This window comes from Metopolophium dirhodum, chromosome 3 (assembly GCF_019925205.1).
Source record: "Metopolophium dirhodum isolate CAU chromosome 3, ASM1992520v1, whole genome shotgun sequence".
In the NCBI taxonomy this organism is placed as follows: domain Eukaryota; kingdom Metazoa; phylum Arthropoda; class Insecta; order Hemiptera; family Aphididae; genus Metopolophium; species Metopolophium dirhodum.
The window spans coordinates 19050275-19072562 of NC_083562.1; the positions used below are offsets into that span (position 1 = coordinate 19050275).

The 22288-nt window shown below is 24.9% G+C and overlaps 1 protein-coding gene across 3 annotated transcripts in view; it reads right to left on the reverse strand.

Moving 5' to 3' along the window:
• Positions 1-22288, reverse strand: part of LOC132941428 (G-protein coupled receptor dmsr-1-like) — a 164696-nt gene that overhangs the window by 62828 nt on the left and 79580 nt on the right. For 2 of the 3 annotated variants that reach the window (XM_061009474.1, XM_061009472.1), the window contains exon 2: positions 3940-4002. The gene's annotated coding sequence lies outside the window, so the exon portion shown is untranslated. The remainder of the gene's footprint in view (positions 1-3939; positions 4003-22288) is intronic. The other variant, XM_061009473.1, reaches the window with a different exon arrangement.

Below are 22288 nucleotides of genomic sequence, written 5' to 3' on the forward strand. Positions count from 1 at the left end.
TATACATTTTAGTACTTCGTGTTATTACTATCATTCATTTTTTATTTTTATTAAATAATTTTGAATTCACTCAACTATTATTAACATTAAATATTTTTTTCAATACTATTGGTTTCCTCGCTAACGCCAAGTATTAAAAAGGCAATAAAATAAAAGTTTGAATAGCGATAGAGTAAACTTTTAAATTAATTAAAAAAAAAAAATGTTAAATGGGTTATGACTAACTGTTACACTGACTACTTAAACCAAACTTATTAATTATCGTACTTTAGATTTTAAATGAAAGTAAAATATTTGTTTTAAAAATACGACAGATGAACAATGATATTTTTTATTGGTCCTCGAAAACTTAGAGATCTTACTTCAAAGGCTTGTATCCCAATATTGTATCAAACTGTGGAAAATATATTTAAAACCACTGTTCTTGAAAATATGGTTAACCATCTTATTTAAAATTTTACTTATTTAATCTTCATGCCTGCATTATAATTAAAATAATTTGCTGATTTTACGAACGTATTTTTTATTTGAGAGTAAACATTTTCCCTCTGTTTTACACGCGTGAAATATAGTAAAAACCTTCTTCAGTATTTCACTCATTGTGATTAAATTATTGAAATTAAGGTTAACTATTATAACATTAACAAAGTAAAATGTCATTTGTGTTTTGCACTTTTGCTAGAAGCTTTTTTTAATATTTTGATTTTTAGTTATTTATAATAAAATCATCGTTAATCACTTTCTTGAAAGAAAAAAATATTTAAAATAGCTGCTGACCAAACCCAGACAATGTTATTCTTGATAATTGTTGTTATGATAGGTTATATAATTTTAATTTCAACAATGTAATTACAATGAGTGAAAATGCAGAAAAATTTTCATTATAAAACACGTGTATAAGATGAAAAAGAAAATTATAATGGTGTGAGCTCTTGATTACTGTTTTTAAAATGTAAAGTCACAAGAAGTACGTATCATAAGTATCGGATAGTAAAATGTATTTAATCTAAAATAATTCCTATATTTATGCATTATACGTTATGGTATTTAGTTATAAATTATAATAATTATAAATTGTATATTACAATAACCATTAACATTTAATGATATTTATCAAACTTAAATTAAGAATGAAATGTTATCATTATCACGTTTTGTATTGCATAAATTCTAAAAATTATTTCATATTCCAAACAGAGACACTTAAAGTGCAATATTATCTCACCAACTTAGTAAATACGAAGGGCACGTCATGCAATGGAAATCCTGCGTATAGCATTGCTTAGTGTTTATGGCATATTTTATTTCAAATGTTATGTTGCATGTTCAAAATAATATTATAACTTTTTTTCATATTTATTATTTTTAACTGTCTTAATATTATACATATGTGCAGTTCACAATTTAATATTGTAAACTAGTTATGGTGACTTAAATATTTTACAATGTACATTTTTACAGAAATATTTTATAGGTTAAAATTATTTAATTTTTAGTGTCTTACTATTTGATATAAAATAATTTTAGTATGGCCTAACTTATGCATGCATAATGAAATATATAATATGTTACAGTATAATACTATCATTTAAAATCAAAATTCTGTAGAATCTTTATTTTTATATTTTCTCAATTATTTGTTTAAATGTGAACTTATTTGCCTTTTTTTTTACTATTTTTCATAATTTATTTTGATTCAGTGGTACCTACCTACTTATTAGCCGTGTGATTAATACAGAGTTCTTACTTACAATAAATCCTATTAATACTGGATAGAGAGGTTTATGATTAAAACTTTCACAAATAGGCTTCTACTAAGAATAAAACGCGTAAAGTAAACAAACAGTTGAGAAACAAGTGGTTCAAATAAGTTTTTGTTACTAATAAAAACTTTTTCATTGAAAACGAAACAAAAGTGAAATAATTGAATAAATCGTTGTAGGTATCATACAAGTTATGTGAAATTAAATATTAGGTTAATCATAATATCATACATATTTTAGTATAATTTTTCAAATTCTTTAAATCATTATAAAATATACTCGCTTAATACTAGGTAGTAATAAGTGATAATGTTATAACTTAAAACTTTATAAGTGATACGTAATATGTTAAATTACACAATTTTCTGTTTATTAAGATAACAGTGCACTAAGTTAATTTTTTAATGGTCATGCAATATTTTATTTAATATTATTGCATTAATTTAGTCATACGTTAATGTATGATAAAAATAAACAAAGTTAATTTATTAACAAAACGATGAAGTGAATAATTCTAATGAATGTCTCCGGGCGTTCTCGACTATTTATCGTGGCTATGTCATAAAAATTGGTATTCTCATATTATTAGATAGGTATTATATTTGATTTTGACATAAAATACAACCATACAAATTTTTGAATCTCAATTCACCCGCCACTATCGGTGAGTGATAAAACCCACCCGTCCCTGTGTCGTACACACGTCTGTATTTGGCGTAGATAATAAATTATGTAGATTGTATACAATATGGCACAATCATGTTAAAATCTTTGTTTTATAATTCTTGTTTTCCGTTTCGAACTAACGAGTCTGGATGCTGCCACGGTCGGTCATCAAATTGTTAGAATCTCAATAAATTAATTGGAAAATTTGTGGCCGAAATGCGAGGAAAATAAACACAAGTTTTTATTTAATATTACTACAGGAGCTCTCATAATTTTAACAAGTACGAACATAATATAAATAAGTGCCTTTCCGCAACATTTGACTGTAGAGTCTAGAAAAACATCAAAATTCCACAAACGAACGATAATAATACAAAAACCACCCGGCGAAACGCACCTTCATATAAATACTAGAATACCATAGAATTCTGAATTCATTGCAGTCATGTAGTTTAATTGTTGTCATACTCATACATATTGTTTATCTCCATTGCCCTTTCATGGAAACAGTATAATATAATATCATTATAATATAATATGATGCGTTTTTTTCGAGGCACCTAATTATTATTACCTACTGGTTACAGTATTTTATTTAGTAAGGAAGTCAGCAGAATAGATCAAATATTTATGTAGGACGAAGGAACATGTATACGTAAATTTAAAAGTGGAAGTAGTGTATAAAATACTTTTTCAATTTTGAATATTTCAACTGATGGAAAAATATAAATTTCCTTCTTATTGGTTATTTTTTTGTGAAGACATACTCGTTATACAGTTTGAAAAATAGCTCTACCTAATCATTCTTTACAACAAAAATAATAACCTAGTTACATTTCATTAAACTCGTTCAAATAATTGAATAAAACGGTATTATCTGTAAGACAATATTTGTTCAGCTTTTTCAGGAACTTCATGTATTTTATTCGAGTTTTCCCATACCTTTCGTCGATAGTGTATTATTGTTCTCATTTATCTTCACCGGTCAATTGGTACGCCTAAAACGTTTACTCATCGCTATCAGCTCTCACACTAACGTTTTACCTCTCGATTGATTCTAGTTTTATCACGTTTAATTTATTTCCATTAAGTTGTGTAATTATTTTGAATCATGGGCAAACCAAAGATTATATTGAGTTCTCAATTAATTTATTCTTCAAAATAGATATGAAATTCTATTTTTTCTGATCATTTATTTAGACACAAGTGTTCAAACAGTGTCATAGGTATTATAATAAAGGTAGCATATATACCTATTATAATGATCGGAAATAGATCTGCTTATGATGATTTTGCATAAATCTTGGAAATACTCTTTAATCAGTCAATTGACAAATTTATAGATTTTAAATATATTTCATAATATAGAACTATCAATTTTGCCCAGATCATGATGCAACAATTATACCAAGGAAAATAATCTTTGGTGAAATGTATTATGTACCTATTTACATATTTTTTTAAAAAAATATAAGTTTTTTTTACTGTACTAAAAAATTAAAATACTTACAAATGCGTGTTCACTGCCAATCTATTATCCACTGAAAATAAATGACTGAATAAGTGTTTACTGCTGCAACATAACATATTGATAACACAATCATTAATTTGCATATAATTTGAAGACATTTATAGTTTATATTACATAAAGAATGATTCACCGAGCATGGTCAACTGCTAATTTTTGGAATTTTTAAATATTATACCTGGGATTTTCGTACTACTAATCATTCGAATTTTGAACCAAGTTCATCTTTCATCAATCATTTTCGAAAAAAGTATCCACTTAAATTATTTACAGTAAATGGTGGGGGGGGAGGGATTGGAAATATCAAGAATTTGAAGGACACAATATCTGGGGACTAACTGAGATTAATAAAGATTTGAAATTGTATTAACAGATTTATATGTTTGGTTACAGATGTAATTCCAATTACATAATAAAAATTTACAATGTAGGTATATGAATAAGAAATTACATAATAATTTAAAAAACTAAAAATTAATAAAAAAATTAACAGAAAAAAAGCAGAATAATAGTAATAAATAATACAAAGTATTGAATAAAGAAACCAAAATAATTATTAATTGAAACGTCTCTAAATAATATAGTTTTTTAATTGATGAGAAGTATAAAATAAACAAGAATTCCTAAAAAACCTGAAAATTATCAACTATAAAGCTAATAACTCCTTAATGGGCGAGGACCATCTATTTTATTAATTATTAATTAGTTTTATCAAAAAAGGTTACTTATTAATTATTTCTTTGATCTACTTGATATAATTGATAGTTTAAAATGCTGTTATATTGTTATTACATAGAATGAGGAGGTCTTTGAATGTTAAACTTAAAACTAATAAAACGAAGAAATTTGTTTTGAACAGATACAATTAATAGGTATTAGAGTTCCAGATAACCGTAGCATATTCCAAACTATACCTAAAATAGGAAGTAAATAGGAATTTAAAGGTGAGTTGGACATTAAAGAAATACTTATTATTCATAGAGGGTGGTTATTTTTAATTTAAATAATTCGAAGGATGAATAAATGTTTAGCGTCAAAACGAATAGGTACCGAGATATTTAACTGAGTTGGTGTGAAGAAGTCTAGTATTATTTAAATTATAACCTATAAACAAGTTGCCACAGTTTTTTTATAATGTAATAGTTTGCTAACGGAAATTTAATATTTCAAAATAATATTAATGTTTAGAAAAATACGTTTTTTTTATAATTGATCTCGAAAACAGTATTAAGTTACAAAAAGTACCTCTATTCAAACAAAAACAATTAAGGTACCTATTATATTTCATTTCACCTTTAATACATCTGTATTATTGTATCTATTTCTTAAACACATGATTGGACGAAAAACATTTGTCATCTTTAACCAATGGTTATTTTAGTATCACCATATTTTTAAACTCAGTTTAAACTAGTCATTTTAAACTAAACGAGTTAGTTATACTGTTATGCTTATTTTTCATTATAATATTATTTTTTGCTTATCTCAGAATATGTTAGTTTTACAATAATGCACTTTTTACCCGAACAATTTTTTTTGGGTCAGCTAAAGTGGTTAAGTGTTTTAAAAGTTTTATATGGCTCCACTGTTGAGTTCCAAAGTGATCACCGGTGGCACTTTAGATAAGTTATTTTTGTAAATCTTAAGTAGTCTTACGAATAATGAAAAAAACATTAACAACGTTGCTTAATTTACCATGAAATTTTGATTTTATAAGCTCTTAAAAAAAACTATCTATTAAAACGATTCACGAACACTACACACATCATTTAAATTTTACACATATAATTTGTTTCAAAATTTGCAATAAGTTATATTTCAACTAAAAACTTTAACACCTTTTTACTGATGCGTTGTTTCAGTTTTTAATTGCTAGTGTCAATATGTTTGCAAGCCATTTTAAAATAATTACCAGGCCACAATGTACTCGATATAGTTTAAGTATATACCTATCTGTAATATGTAAGTGATATGATTTAAAATGTTAACAACTAAAGAATACAGTTTTTTAACTTTAATCTTATATTTTGATGGGAAATATAAATTGTTGTGATTTCTTATTCTCATGATTTAATGATAAGGACTTTAAGTTCGTGATCGGTGGTTGTAATTATAATGACACACCACACCATTGTGAATTCAGAATTATATTTTTATTATTATTAGTTCTTATCATGAATAATATATTATAATTTATGAATTATGACTACTCTTATTAACTTTATAGTTAGTTGGACAATAGAAGAAAACAATTTAAAAGTAAAAAAAATAATATAACTAGGTGCACATTATGCATAAATACTCATGGAAAAAAAATGAATATGAATCTATAAAAGTTTGAATAATGATGGTATTAATTATTATTTATTTTGCATTATTAGAGTTTCAATTTTATAAGCTACAACATTTTTAGAAATTTCAAGATTATATAAAAATATTAGATTAAAACCTTTGGAATCTGACTATTAACAGCTCGACAATAACTAATTATTTTCAAAGCTTTATAATTTATAAACAATACATTTTACTTAACTATTTCAATACTAACTGTATGTATACAAAAAAATAATGGATATTTATTCAATATGTCAAACATGATGATCTTATCTCGTTAGAATGAACACAAGAAAAAAATCAATTAATTATAGGTAGGCATCTTAAGTTAGGTACCTATATCAAAAACGAATGGAAATGGTATTAAAATTATTCTGAACACATTTTAATAATGTAAAATTAATTATAGTATTTTATTATTTATGTACCTACCTACATATTATATCAAATAAATTAAGAGTTGTATAATAAATGCAATTTGATTATATTATGAATACCTATGAACTATGTACAATATTTATAATAGTCATGTCTCATCCATAATAATAATAACTTTTAAAGTGTGAAAAAAAATCCATTTATATTTTCAATATATTGTATTAAACAAACATACAATATAATAACATTATGAAGATTTTTAATTCATATTAAATTTTTGATTTTTAGACATTATTTTAATTTATCAATATTACCAGTTAACACAGTTAAAAAATTAGTATAGCTGTATATTAGTATGGGTAGTATTAAACTTGTCACCATTCTACAGTTTATAGGATAAGACAATATATTATGTTTTCTAACAAAATATTCATGTCACGTATTGAATATTAGGCTCTTGAAATTATAAAAACTCAAAAAAAAAATTGGACAATGAGATAAAATGTAAAGTCAATTTTGGCTAAAATTAAGCATATCAATTTTTAAAAAACCCCAAAACTCTATCTTAAGTCATAACCAATTTGTGAATTTCTTTCAACTTCACAATTTATTAAGGGATATATATTAAAACTTAAAAGATATATTGGATTGACTTTACATAGTACCTACCCACTAAGCAATAGTTTTTACAGTTGAAAAATAATTGTTGATATCCATCAACTGATATTTTTTTTTCCTCTTTATTATATACATGTGCTTTATTATAATAGATATGAATTATTTATAGACACGAGTATTAAAGTTAGTACCATTTATTTGTCATTTAGTTAATTTGATTGAATAATTCATAATACATTGGAAATCGGTTAAATATAATATATTTATTCTTCATAAAAAGTATATTTTTTATACATTATAGTATATTATGTAAGTAAAAAATACATTCATTTTTTTATATTATGGTTTTCATCAAAATGTTCTTGTAATGTATTTGTTTTTAATTATTATAATATATTGTTTTGTTTTTGTTCAAAACAAATACACTTTTAGTTTGTTTATACTTTATAAACAAACAGGATAAAAAGTAAAAATTAGATCCGGATTCTTTTTTAGTCTTATTTCCGAAACTAGCAGTAACTCCGAGAAAACATTTATAAACTGAATGTTTAAAATGCATGATTGTTCGACCTTTTGTCAGAAAACTTTATGTTGACCGGCCAAAAGGTTAACAATTATTTGAGTTTTACCAAATCTGTCACATAAAATAATTAAATATTATAAAACTATGATATTTATTTTTAGGTTCTTTCATTTTATGTTTTTATCAATACAAGTAATAATTCTAAGTTTTAAATACTTGAAATTCTATCAAATATTCAATTCTTTCTAAATGTTTCTAGTGTTCTCAAGTATTGTCAATAAATTAAACGTTTCGTTTTTCGTATAATTAAGATGAAATATTATTAATATATACTACTGAATGCTATTCACATTTTGTATTAGTAAGAATAATTAATTCAACAATATTCAATACATATATAATATATTATATTATCTATCATTAAAAATGTATAATAATAAAAATAAATTATCATACTTTGAAAAAGTCTATTAATATTCACGGAAATAAAATAGGTACACAATAGGTAAATTGTATGTAAAACATAATTTTTAATATAATCACTTAGAATACGTCTTTTTATATTCATATTTTAAATTAATTAATATAATAATAACTAATAAGCTTATAAACCACGTTTTATGTAGAAAACATCAACAGTTTTGATTTATCCAACTTTGAACTGTTTCGTCATACTTAATTTTCATATTAAAACCTCTTTAACATAAATATCTATATAAGTATCTATATTTATTTTGTAATTTAATATTTATTTAGAGCATGCTAGGAGGTACCTATAGAATTAAATATTAATATTTGTTTCATTGAATCTACAAAAGTAAACTATACAAACATTTTATATCAATTTTAAATTTCAGAAAATAAATGAAATTTTTTTTGTTAGTGACGTAATGATACTCAAACAAATATTCACATTCGATAGGACACATTCAAATGTTAATGATTTATGTTATACAATTATTATAAACATTTATTATAAAATGTATAATATTTATTTATTTATACAATTATTATAAACCATTTAAATATAATATAATAGTGAAATTCTAACTGTAAATCTGTAACATTCATAATAACTTATCATAATACTAATAATAAGTAAGGTATTACCTATTTTATTTTAGATGAAAAAGTGTTACATAATATTCGGGTTGGTACCTTTTGTTATTATTTTTATTTAAATTTACTTTTAGCAAAAGTGGCCATTGGGGGTAATTAATAAATATTTATTTACAAAATTAATTACATAACATAACGTTACAAATACACATCAATTATAGTAGATATTATTGCATACGATATCGTGCAATTTGTATTATTGATAACCGAAAAATTAATAAGTTTCTTTTATTAAATGTTATACTCTTATACCTAACCTAACCTCTAGCGTTTTGACACAAAACGAGTTAGCATCATATTTTGCTTTCTAGTATTATGATTTTTTTTCCCATAATTTGTGACACGGCGTAAAATATATGCAAAACAGGTACATCACTTTGTTTATGTAGATTACACTTTATAAAATGTTCATCAGTTAATTATATTATCTTATTGAACGCTATTCGTATAAATAGTTTTATAATTTACCAACTAAACACATACTAATTGATTGACTGTAATTTTATATTTGTTAATAAATATTATTTCGGTAAAGATTAAAAATAAATGTTCAAAATAATATTATAACTTTTTTTCATATTTATTATTTTTAACTGTCTTAATATTATACATATGTGCAGTTCACAATTTAATATTGTAAGCTAGTTATGGTGACTTAAATATTTTACAATGTACATTTTTACAGAAATATTTTATAGGTTAAAATTATTTAATTTTTAGTGTCTTACTATTTGATATAAAATAATTTTAGTATGGCCTAACTTATGCATGCATAATGAAATATATAATACGTTACAGTATAATACTATCATTTAAAATCAAAATTCTGTAGAATCTTTATTTTTATATTTTCTCAATTATTTGTTTAAATGTGAACTTATTTGCCTTTTTTTTTTACTATTTTTCATAATTTATTTTGATTCAGTGGTACCTACCTACTTATTAGCCGTGTGATTAATACAGAGTTCTTACTTACAATAAATCCTATTAATACTGGATAGAGAGGTTTATGATTAAAACTTTCACAAATAGGCTTCTACTAAGAATAAAACGCGTAAAGTAAACAAACAGTTAAGAAACAAGTGGTTCAAATAAGTTTTTGTTACAAATAAAAACTTTTTCATTGAAAACGAAACAAAAGTGAAATAATTGAATAAATCGTTGTAGGTATCATACAAGTTATGCGAAATTAAATATTAGGTTAATCATAATATCATACATATTTTAGTATAATTTTTCAAATTCTTTAAATCATTATAAAATATACTCGCTTAATACTAGGTAGTAATAAGTGATAATGTTATAACTTAAAACTTTATAAGTGATACGTAATATGTTAAATTACACAATTTTCTGTTTATAAAGATAACAGTGCACTAAGTTAATTTTTTAATGGTCATGCAATATTTTATTTAATATTATTGCATTAATTTAGTCATACGTTAATGTATGATAAAAATAAACAAAGTTAATTTATTAACAAAACGATGAAGTGAATAATTCTAATGAATGTCTCCGGGCGTTCTCGACTATTTATCGTGGCTATGTCATAAAAATCGGTATTCTCATATTATTAGATAGGTATTATATTTGATTTTGACATAAAATACAACCATACAAATTTTTGAATCTCAATTCACCCGCCACTATCGGTGAGTGATAAAACCCACCCGTCCCTGTGTCGTACACGCGTCTGTATTTGGCGTAGATAATAAATTATGTAGATTGTATACAATATGGCACAATCATGTTAAAATCTTTGTTTTATAATTCTTGTTTTCCGTTTCGAACTAACGAGTCTGGATGCTGCCACGGTCGGTCATCAAATTGTTAGAATCTCAATAAATTAATTCGGAGCATCTTACCAGTTAGTAATTGAAAAATTTGGTTGAATAATTAAAATAGGATAATATTCGATTACTCGATTAAAATTGTAGTAAGTCTTCTATCCGAACTCCGAAGTGTACACTGCATCATAGTTTTTATATATTATAAATTATAATATAACACGGTGTTATGCAAAGACCGAACACGACCATGGCGACAACGACGACTTTTTTCAGGACGTGACTACGGCCGGTTTGTTGCATAAATCATAATTTTCAGTGAATGGGATAATTAGGTAGATACTAGATATGTATAAAACGGCTTCTGTAATAGGAATTTCGCGATTTCTTCCACAAACTAAGCTAAATTTTTCGACTGCAATAGGTATGCTATAAATGCAGTCCAAAACAAAAAGAAAATTAGATAGCTAATAATCGTAAATTCATCAAATAACTTACGTGTAAGTAATTAATTATTGCCTGAGGGTTACAGTTATGCCTGCAGGTTTTCACATACTTGCTGTTAAATTCTCATTTTATATAACATTTTTCGTTAAACTGTACATAATACATATTCTAGAGTAAATTTTGATAAAATGTGAGTAAATAATATTTCTTATGTAGCATACCTATGTATAAAATGTATTAATAACTGAAGACTTTATCACCCTTACATCTTAATTATATTTACAAATACGACATGTAAGTACAGTTTTACAAATTAGTTAAAAATTATTTAAGCTTTAGTATTTTTATAAATATTATTATTATTGTTATTATGATGCAATATGGGAAAAAAGCATTAAAAAAATGCCGTACCTACATAATAATTAATGTGAATACATAATACTAAATTGTTTCAACACTCAAACACTAGACTTTGAGCAAAGTAATTTTTTTAGTTGTTAAATTTAATTGGTGGATCCATTATGCAAAAGAAATATTACCGCACGGGGGACACATTTTGCAAAAACGAGAACCTTGAAGTTTTTTCCAAGTTCCGTTTGATCTATTTTCTTCTTGAAATTTGTGTCAAACTACCCCGTGGCTCTCTCATTGAATTATGCATAACATAACTAATCAGTAATATTTTATGTCACTTTCAAATTTAAATAGTATTTTTATTTTTAGAACTATACGTCTATACGATTAACACTCGAGATTGGAAGTACTCCGCACCCACATGGCCACACGTGTCGTCTCCGTTTTACGAATGTAGAACTTAGAGCATTTGTGGTTAGCAGTTATAGGAGTAGTTATTAGGAGTAGTATAATTCAATAATAATATAGTGAGTTGACATTTAATCAAACTTAAAAATAAGAATATTATCTGTGGTGCTTTTCTGTGGGTTTTTTACGATATTTTAGTTTTTAGCGAGTATGTACTTTATGAGTATGTCAAATACTACAATTTAAAAATGCTCATCATTTGCTTAAAAATTATAATACTGTACAAACCCTATGTGGAAGCACATATTATATTGTTGCCTTTAAGTTTGATAATATGTTCATTCTCTCTATTATTAAAGATTTTTGTATAACATTGGAACTGTTGCACACAAATTTGGTATACCATACTATGTTTGTAAGACGAAGACAACACATGTTAGATACCAGCTTTAGGAACACAACAAATTAGGTTAAGCAAGAACACCTGCAAAGTACACATCATACATAATATACACAAGTTTTTTTTTATTATAAAGTACTTAAACTATTGCGTACCTAATGGGTATATTATGTAGAATAGATGGCACCTGTTTGTTTTTGATCACAGTATGCTGCTTCGGTGCTTATAATATAATATATAGTTATTAGTTATCAGCGGGAAGTCTTCGGGTAACTGCCCGCATAGATAGTATTTCGTTCATATTATATAATACGGTTATTATGTGAATCGCATGTGTACAGCGCAGTACATAGCTTATCGAAGAGTCATAATAAAATAGGTACGCACGCCTAATACGGTATAACTACGATATAATGATCTAAATTTTTTGCAGCAATCGACGAACCCGCATTGATCCTTTGACCGTTTCTCCACAAAATATAATAAAGTAAAACGTATGTTACAATAAATTATTATATATATTTTGTGTTACATATATATCAATGAAAAAAAACTATTCTCATATTGTTATAATTAATTATAATATCTGCTCCTTAAATACGTGAAAATAGTAAGGGTTTTTATTTATGATTGATACAGCTTAGAAATGTTTAAATTCAATGTAAAAAGATAAAATATCTAATTTGTTCAGTTAGTTCTATCATCAATTTAGCGCATTACACAGTACACTATTGGACGGCACACCACGGCTAAAAGATAATTAGTGAATAAGAACATTTAGATGATAAAGTTTGTAAAAAATCTTTCTACGTAGTTTTCATTTTAAAATATTTAATTTTTGTATTTTTTACTATTTTAAATTATCTATAAAAATTAAAAACCCTCCTCGACAGCCATTACAGAAAAACTTTTTTCCTCTAAAGTAGTGATTTTGATTATTTTTTTTTTCCACGCCCAATTCATTTCCTATTGTCTTTATTATACTGATCTTAATATTACAAAATATAGTAATATTATTTTACTTTCAATTTTATTCGATAGTATAAAAAATACCTTTTCATTATAAACATTTTTAATAAATTCAACAATTAAATTTAAATCATTTTTTTCTACTTTTTTTACCTTTATTGATAGTCTATATACTTGTAAATATATATTTTTAATCCTCTAGAAGCTTGAAATAATAGGTGAAACAATAAGATGAAAATTGTTTGAATGATTTAACACTTACCAATCATTTATATTAATATAATCTATGAACTCCATTATACAGCTACCTTAAATCCAACGGGTAAATAAAGACATTGTTTATTTCCCTTCTGCCATTTAAATTGATCACAAGACGACCAATCTACGGATTCAAATACGGGTATTCTATACAAAGTTAAAATATGTCCGTTAACTGTTAAGTACCCAAATACAATGTAGATTTATTATCGTATTTTTTTTTTTTTTTTTGTATTGTTTCAAACTTTTAACTGAATACGTTTAAAAGTGCCACAGATAACAATAAAATACGTTAAATAATAGGAAAAAATGGTTATAACACATAGAAATTAAAATACGCAAGGACTCCAAATAATACTCACTAAAATAACCTTTTGAAAAATAATGACTTATAGAATTATACAAGTTATATTATACATTTAATATTTTTCGTATTAACATTTTTAATTTAATATTATATCATCCAACACAATTAATATAATATCACGAGTTTTTGTTACAATATTTATTATTCTTTATAGTATTATTAATAATTGTCAATGACAAAAGGCGTAATTGTATAAAATATATTTTTTTTTTGTTTAATTTCAATCCAAGCATAAACCTTTATTCGTTACTTAATTCGACTACAAAATTACTGAATCTCGATGAATATTTTGTCCAGTGTATTTTATATATTTGTGAAATTATATTTCTTTTAAAACGAAGATTTTAATATACAAAAAATATTTTATCATATACTTATTTTTATGCAAACTTTACAATTAGTATTATGTTTAACTATAATAACCATTATTCATTCGATAGTAAAATATGATAGCTAATGACATCACTATTTTTGAAAGATTACAAATTAATATAGATTAAATACATTCCCATGTGACACATTATTACAATTTCCACATACAATTGTTGAAGGAGTTATCAATTATCATTCTTCACTTTAAAAAGCACTCAGGAATTTCAGTACTATGTATTGTTGAAATATAAATTCATATTGTTAATTTTGGTGGTGGCGTATGTGACGTCTTCTCGAATACGCTTTTAGTAATGATTCGGGTCCGGGTTTTTGTTTTTAAATAATCACATATATTTTCCGAGCACACAATATAGCTGTGTTATGTTTTTCGATTCGGAGAACAAATATAAACTTTCTGTACGACACAAAAGTCATGGAAAAATTAAATTTGAATATCTTAGAAATAATGGATTATTAATTTAGTAGGAAAACTTTTAATTTTTTTATTATTAATTATACACAACCTGTACCAGCAGTCACAATAAGAGTATGAGAGATGTAAAAAGATAACAAGAACAATTTGAATGAAGAAGCCATCCATTGATGATACTTTCGAATAGTAGGGAATCTTAAAATATGTTTTGTTAAACAAAGGTAAAAGATTCGTAATTGAATTTTTAGTATTTAATATAATAATTTAACTAACAATTTACACCTATAATCATAATAAGTAACTAAGCGTTATCATTATACATGACCTTATGATTACTTGAAAAATTGTATTTAAAAGTATGAATTATTCATTATTTATTATTAATTATAAATTATTATTATCACGAGTAGATGGTTTGAAGTGTGGTACACTATTCCCTACTAATATTAATCTAAATTTATTTTAAGAAATCATTCACAATATTACTACGATATGAATATCTAATAAGAGTATAAGACACAAGCAAATAAAAAAAAACAATCATACATCACTGTAAAACAGATGATACTAAATCCATTTAAAATCTAAAAATATCATCGTTAATTTTTTTACACATATAATATATAGATATAAATCATGTTTTTTTGTAAGATGAACATGTTAATATTGATTTCACTCTCTGAACATTCAAATGATGAACATATTATTATCACAATATTAATCAACAACATGTTACGCAAATATAAATAATCATACATTTTCAGTTTTGTTGTAATATATATATAATTGTATTTATATATGTCTACCCGGGTAATAAATGTGTGCCGATCACGAGCCACAGAAGCATTTAAAGGGGAAATTATTTTAAATATAGAAGCATATTTTTAGGGTCAGAAAATATTTTAGCATAAAAAAGATATTTGTTCATATTTTTTAAATAACAATAGAACATTTAAATATTTTTGTAATGCATATATTAGGATCATAATATTTAAAAGTTTTAAAATGATACAAACCCGGACTCTAGATTAATGATACCCGTAGATCACTACACAGTCAAATTGATATAATATTAGAACACATTTTAAACTGAAAATTCTACTAACTGGTATTTTGTAATGATTCTCATTATGTTCTATTTAAATTAAAATTCAGAACAAAAGGGCTTGGAATTTATTTGGCTAGAGAATTTTTTTTATTAGATGGAAAATTCACTAAATATTTGTTCACACGATATATAGGTATTTGTATCACTGTTAAATGTAAAAACTACGTTTTTTGATGTACTATTTTTTTAGGGCAATTATTTTCTAGTGGTACAATTCCACATTTGTAAAGTGTAAACTATATACACTCAAGGATTTAACACCAAATGTTATCATATATGTTATATTGTTATAATTTGTTATTGTTTTTTATTGGTTTATTTTTTTTATTGGTTTATCTCGTCTTCTTATAATATTGCTATGATTCATATTTCATACTTCTTGTACGTGCCCAATATAAGCATTTCAAAATTCTTGACATTCCGTTTATCTTTAACGTTTATTATAATATAATCATATTACTGGACCAATATAATTTTCTATAATTTTAAACTTTTCTTTCTACATATTATATGTAAAATATCTTTACAGTTATAAAACTAAAACCTACGAGTTTAAAAGTAGGTATAGTTAACATATTTGAATATTAATAGTATCCAAATGGTATAAACATTAAACATGTATAGATTCAAATTGTTTTAAATTTTATATTATTATTTTTTTTCATATAAATATAAATATAAATTCAAAAATATTTCATAAAAATCAGGCACAATATGTTATGTTGTCTAAAACTAGTAAATTAAAGCTTTTAGTACAGTTTTACTGATCGGTTGATAAAGCAAGTAAGAATTTAATACCACATCGACCATTATCGGTTGGTCAAATGTTCGTTCAACTGAAACAACCAAAAAAGGATACCTTTACGGTACAAGAAAAACGTTCAAATTGACTGTATGAATGAACCAAGTCGGTTTTGGGAAAAAAGCTTTCTTGTGTTATTTCATATACTTTTTTTTCAAAAATGTGATTTCGATTTTACTTTAATGTAATGCAATTAATACCTCGTAAATATTTATTTCCAATAAAAATTTAACATAGTATTTTAAATTATTAAAAAAAACTTGACATTAACCTTTTTTCAATTAAATATCAAACTATTGAATTGAGTTGTAATACCAGCTATTGTAAAGCTTAAATCATAATATCAAAAAAGTTTTATAATTAGTTTAATTCTATAAGCAAAGGATAAAACAAAATAATAAAATATAAATTTATGTATTGGCTTAATGAAATTGAACATTTGCCAAAAACTCTCTGAATTTCAAATAAAATGTATTTATTTTATCGAAATTTATTGTATGTTTACAAACTAAAAAAAGCCTCTATAACTTAATATGCAACAACTATCAACTACTAGATCGAGTTTCTAAAAATGAAAGCACTGATAAATCGTTGCTAACAAATAATGAATTTTAGTGGAAATTGGTTTACCTAAATATGATAAAAATTATACCCACAACAATAATGTAAAAATATTATTTGATTCAATTTTTGTATGCTCTTAGTTTCTTTTTGTTGTTATAATTAGAACTTTTGAAATGCATAATTTATATTTTTTCAAATTTTTTCAAATTATTTTATTTGTTTTATTTCTATTTGAAGTTTAATTTATATTCTAACATAGTATCAGGATCGTAGGTTTAAATGTTTAATTGTATAAAATCCACGTGAGTACATTGAATGCAAATATGAAATAATGTTAATGTAGGTACTCCAGTATTTTTTGTTCAACAACCGTATTAATGTTAAAAATTTAATTTTTATGTTATTTATCGTTGTACGAAAACAAAAATGTCATAACATTTAATATTTTAAAACACAAGGTAAATAATATATAAATACAATTTATATGCATTATGAAATACGCACAGAGATACGTGTTATAAGCTTAGAATAGACTGAAATGTTTTCGAAGTAGGGAAATAGTTTTGGCTTCGTTCTTACAATATAATCTCAAAATAATCCAAATATGCTTAAAATAATTAGTCGTGAATGATATATTATTTCTCTGGAGTTTGGACGGTTGGATTAATGCATAATTAATTATTATTTGTTAATTATATTAGGAATGTTTTTTTAAAATATTGAAATTTCGTGGAAACAGTGGCCATTGGCTATCAAAAAATGTTTAATGTACGTCTTTTTTAATAGGTACTCTTCTAGTGTTTAAACTATAGACTGACATACATCAATACCTTATGTTAAATTTTAATAAATGTTAAGACCTCGTGGTACAATTTAATTCTAATTTCACCAACTGAATAGTTTTACAATATGTAGGTACGATGCACAATCATCATTAAGTTTCTATAATATATTATATTGAAAAGGAAATTACTGTTTACAAAATCTAAAATTAAATTGTTCATCGATGTATAATGTACGTAACTTTATCAAATTGAATGGTGTCACTGTGATTCGCGTTTTTGGTAACGAGTTAATTTCATTACCCAGTCTGAGAATATATTATTTATTATAACAACCGCATATTTAACTGGGTCATAATAATTGTAACCCTTGTATTAGTAATTCCCATATTGGCATATTGGCTACTGGATAGTCACTTGCGAAGATTAGGTACATACCTATATGGTCAAATCTGAAATTACCGTCAATATTTAATAACATACACAGTGCTTAAATCTATGGTTCTTACAGAATATTTCCGGAAACTTATACCAGTTATACCTACTACTTAAATATATATCATATATATTTTAAAACTAGTTCAATGAAATTTTAAAATATAACGGAACAATTAAAATAACTGCAGGACAACATTCAAAACTTTAAAGGTCAGAATTTGTATCCTAGGATCCTATGATTTCCTATGTCAATTGTTCAGCTTAATTATATATTTTACTTTATGCGATGAACTACAATACTATGAAAATGTAAACAAAAAAAATACCTGAAATTCATCTTAAACCATAATAAGAAATAAAAAGATTGTTTCCGTCCATATATTTACTAATAATTATATGGTTTTAAATTATTACCGATATTTATTTAGTATTGTTTTATTATATGAAATATAATTATTAAGATACGATTCAAATATTATTTTAAATACATCTGCAATTTTAGTTATGTTTTATTGGATTATTTCTGTTTAAATAAAATGTATTTGTTAACGTTTGCAATGTAGCCACCATCTATACTAACTGTAACTACATAACTTGTATACGTGTTGATATTTCATACATAAACAATAAATGCTGCCACGAATGTAATCGAAGTGATTTTTGTTTCGTATTATTAATTTCCACAGTAATTCCGAACTACAAGGCACACGGGTCAACAAAACAACAAACAATTTAACGCCCCCAAGCAAAACAATAACAATATAATACCGATAGTCTGAAAATTGATTTTGGGAAAATTAATTTGTCACTATCCAGAATATGAAAACGTGACGATATCAATCGTCATTGGGCATCGAGTATATGTTTTTGGTTGCATTATTTAGAAACTTTTATTTAGGTATGTTTACAGCTCCCCGTGCCGAGTGACTGGTAGATTAAAGAAAGCGTAGGAAATTTCGTTTTGGTTACAACTACAATCACGTGTGCAATCTTGTGCGTTCTTATATTATAATATGGATATTGGACGACCGGCAGCGTCGTCCATACAGTAAAATATTTATATATTAACATATATGGGGTAATTTATTTTTAAAATTAACAGCGTTGTCAGTTGCTAATCGCTATTATTATTATTTTAATTTCCATTTTCTACTGCGACCTGCGACTATATAAAAAGTAAGATGCATGACAAAATAGATCTATTTTGTCATGGTAAGATGTATATTTTCGTATATTTAAATAATTTGTTATACCTATGGCTACCGCTATTATATTTAAAGTCGCACCCCAACCACCAGCACCCACGAGCCGCCACTGGCATTAATATATGTATTAATTGAAGTTAATATTGGATATGCTAATACAGATAAATATGCAAACCATTATTCAATAAGAATTGTTGTCTCCTCAACAAACTTGAGATTTTGGATTCAACCATTTATATTATATTGTCAAAAATATTGATCTTGTAAACGTGTAAATAAATACAATTATTATTATTATTATTATTATATTAAAGTTTTGTATTACAATTTAATAATTTATATAATTATACATTATATGAAAATTGAAACAAAAATGATAGGCAAGTGAAGTTTTGGCTGGTTACCACTTGTTAGATTTTTTTTTTTAATTTAAGATTCAGATGGACAAACATTATAACTTACGAATTACAAGAACGATTCTGAAGAATAGAGGTCATTTGAATTTGTTTCATAACAAATCATATATTACGTGTATATGTGGCAAGGTTACCTAGCCTAACCTAACCTAACCTAATCTACCCATCCGGGAACTAGTGGCAGCCACCGTTGCTTACTCTCAATTACGTTACAGGATTGATTTCAATCACTGCGTAGCGCCGAGCCATAATTTGTATATTCAATTTATACATATATTTTTAAATTCTTATTACTGTTTATTTATATAATATTGTATTATTTACTAATCAGTCAACGTGAAAAATATTTTTAATAATTTTTGTATTCTCATTTAGCTACAGCTAATGGTTAAACTAAAACTTGTCAACAATTAATAGTAGCTCCAGTACATAAAAATTATTTATACTTCAGTTAAACCTATTCCATCGTTAACCTCGTGATTTTGTATGGTTTATAGATATCTATTAAGGTTTTTAAAAAGTAGATAAATTATAAGATCTTGGCATAAGAACCAAATTTTTCGATTTACAGTTAGTTTAAAATCAATATTTTTATTATAATATAAATATAACTATAATTTATGAAACATTTTAACATAACACAATTTTAATAACTGAATTTATTTTACACACAATATACGATAGGTATGTTATGGTAGTTATAAATTTAATCTAATCTAATTTCATACAATGTAGACCATACATGTTTATTGTCATAATCCCAACTTTTTTTTTTTATAGATGCTTAAAGTTTACATTACGAAAAAATGTACCACCAAAATAACTAATTAATGAAGCGAGGAATATATTGGTTTTCAAATAATGTTTTAATTTTTGAAACATGTAATATCGTTTATTTAAATTTGTATGAAAATATCTCACCTTATTGATCGTCATTCATCACAAATTCACCTATTTTTTACGTGCATAATAATGTCTTATATTATTTTAACTAAGTAACTGATATTATGATTGTACAAGATGTTTTTAAAACGTATTGAGCAGGAAAAAAGTAAAAGCCATTGCCAAAGTTGTAGAATATTCTTTTAGCATTAGTAATACACGTCAATGCCAATAACGTATTTACAAAATAAATAAAAAAACAAACAAATGATGTGGCTTTAAGTACTGTACTTGCCTACTACTGTATATATGTATATGGCTGTTGTCACAGCATTATGCTGTTAACAAAAACAATAGTTAAAAACGTAGAAAATAAAATACTCTAAAAAAACTTTAATACTTTATTAGGTCACTTTTTCAATAATATAGTCGAGTATATGGCAGTTTTGTATGTTTAATTTTTTTTCAAAGAAAAATCAGACTTTTTTCATATACTACAAAAAGTTATTTAAATATCTTCATAAAATTGATCGAATTTCATACAATTTACATTATAGATCCTGGGACAATCTTCAGAACTTATTCTTTCTTTATTTAATTTTTTATATTCAATAGCCTTACGTTGTATATTTGAGGAATAAGACATAATCATAATAATTATTTAAAAATAAATTAAAAAGTTAAAAACAATATATAGGTATGACATATTTCACTCGTCTAAGTCCCATTATTTTGCACTGTTCGTTTACTCGAATAGGCATAATACAGAGTTTAAAATTTAAAAACGATGATCGATCAACTGTATTTAAAAAAACAAAACAGGTGGAATACATTAACTGATGAATAACTGATAAATCACATTTTGTGTTGAAAACTTTTAAAACTAATAAAATAATAATTTTTTAACGATATTCAATTATTGTTTTTTTTTATCGTGTTTTTACAACCAACTCAACGCAAGCTACAAGATGTTTAATATTTTTTAAGAGAAAACAATTTCAATTATAAACTCTTAAGTCTAGGTTATACATTTTTATTGAAAACAACTTTAAAATTTCTATAGAAGTATTTTTTTCCTATTTGAATCTAAGATGCCGTGGGAACTAGTTTTCCAATACTTCCACAACGCCGCCTGCAATCGTTTATTAAATGATAATAAGTAATAACAAACATAGATGAAGTATAGACCCTCTTCAAGGGACCTCGAGCGTTTAACACTAAGTGTTTTGATGAATTTTATGATACTGTGTGTATCCACTGTTTAGAATTTTAGATGTTATATGTTAGAGTGTTAAAGTAGGTATATAAATGTTTGGTCGTTATTAATAGATATAATATTTTATTTATAAAAATATTTATTTGAATAT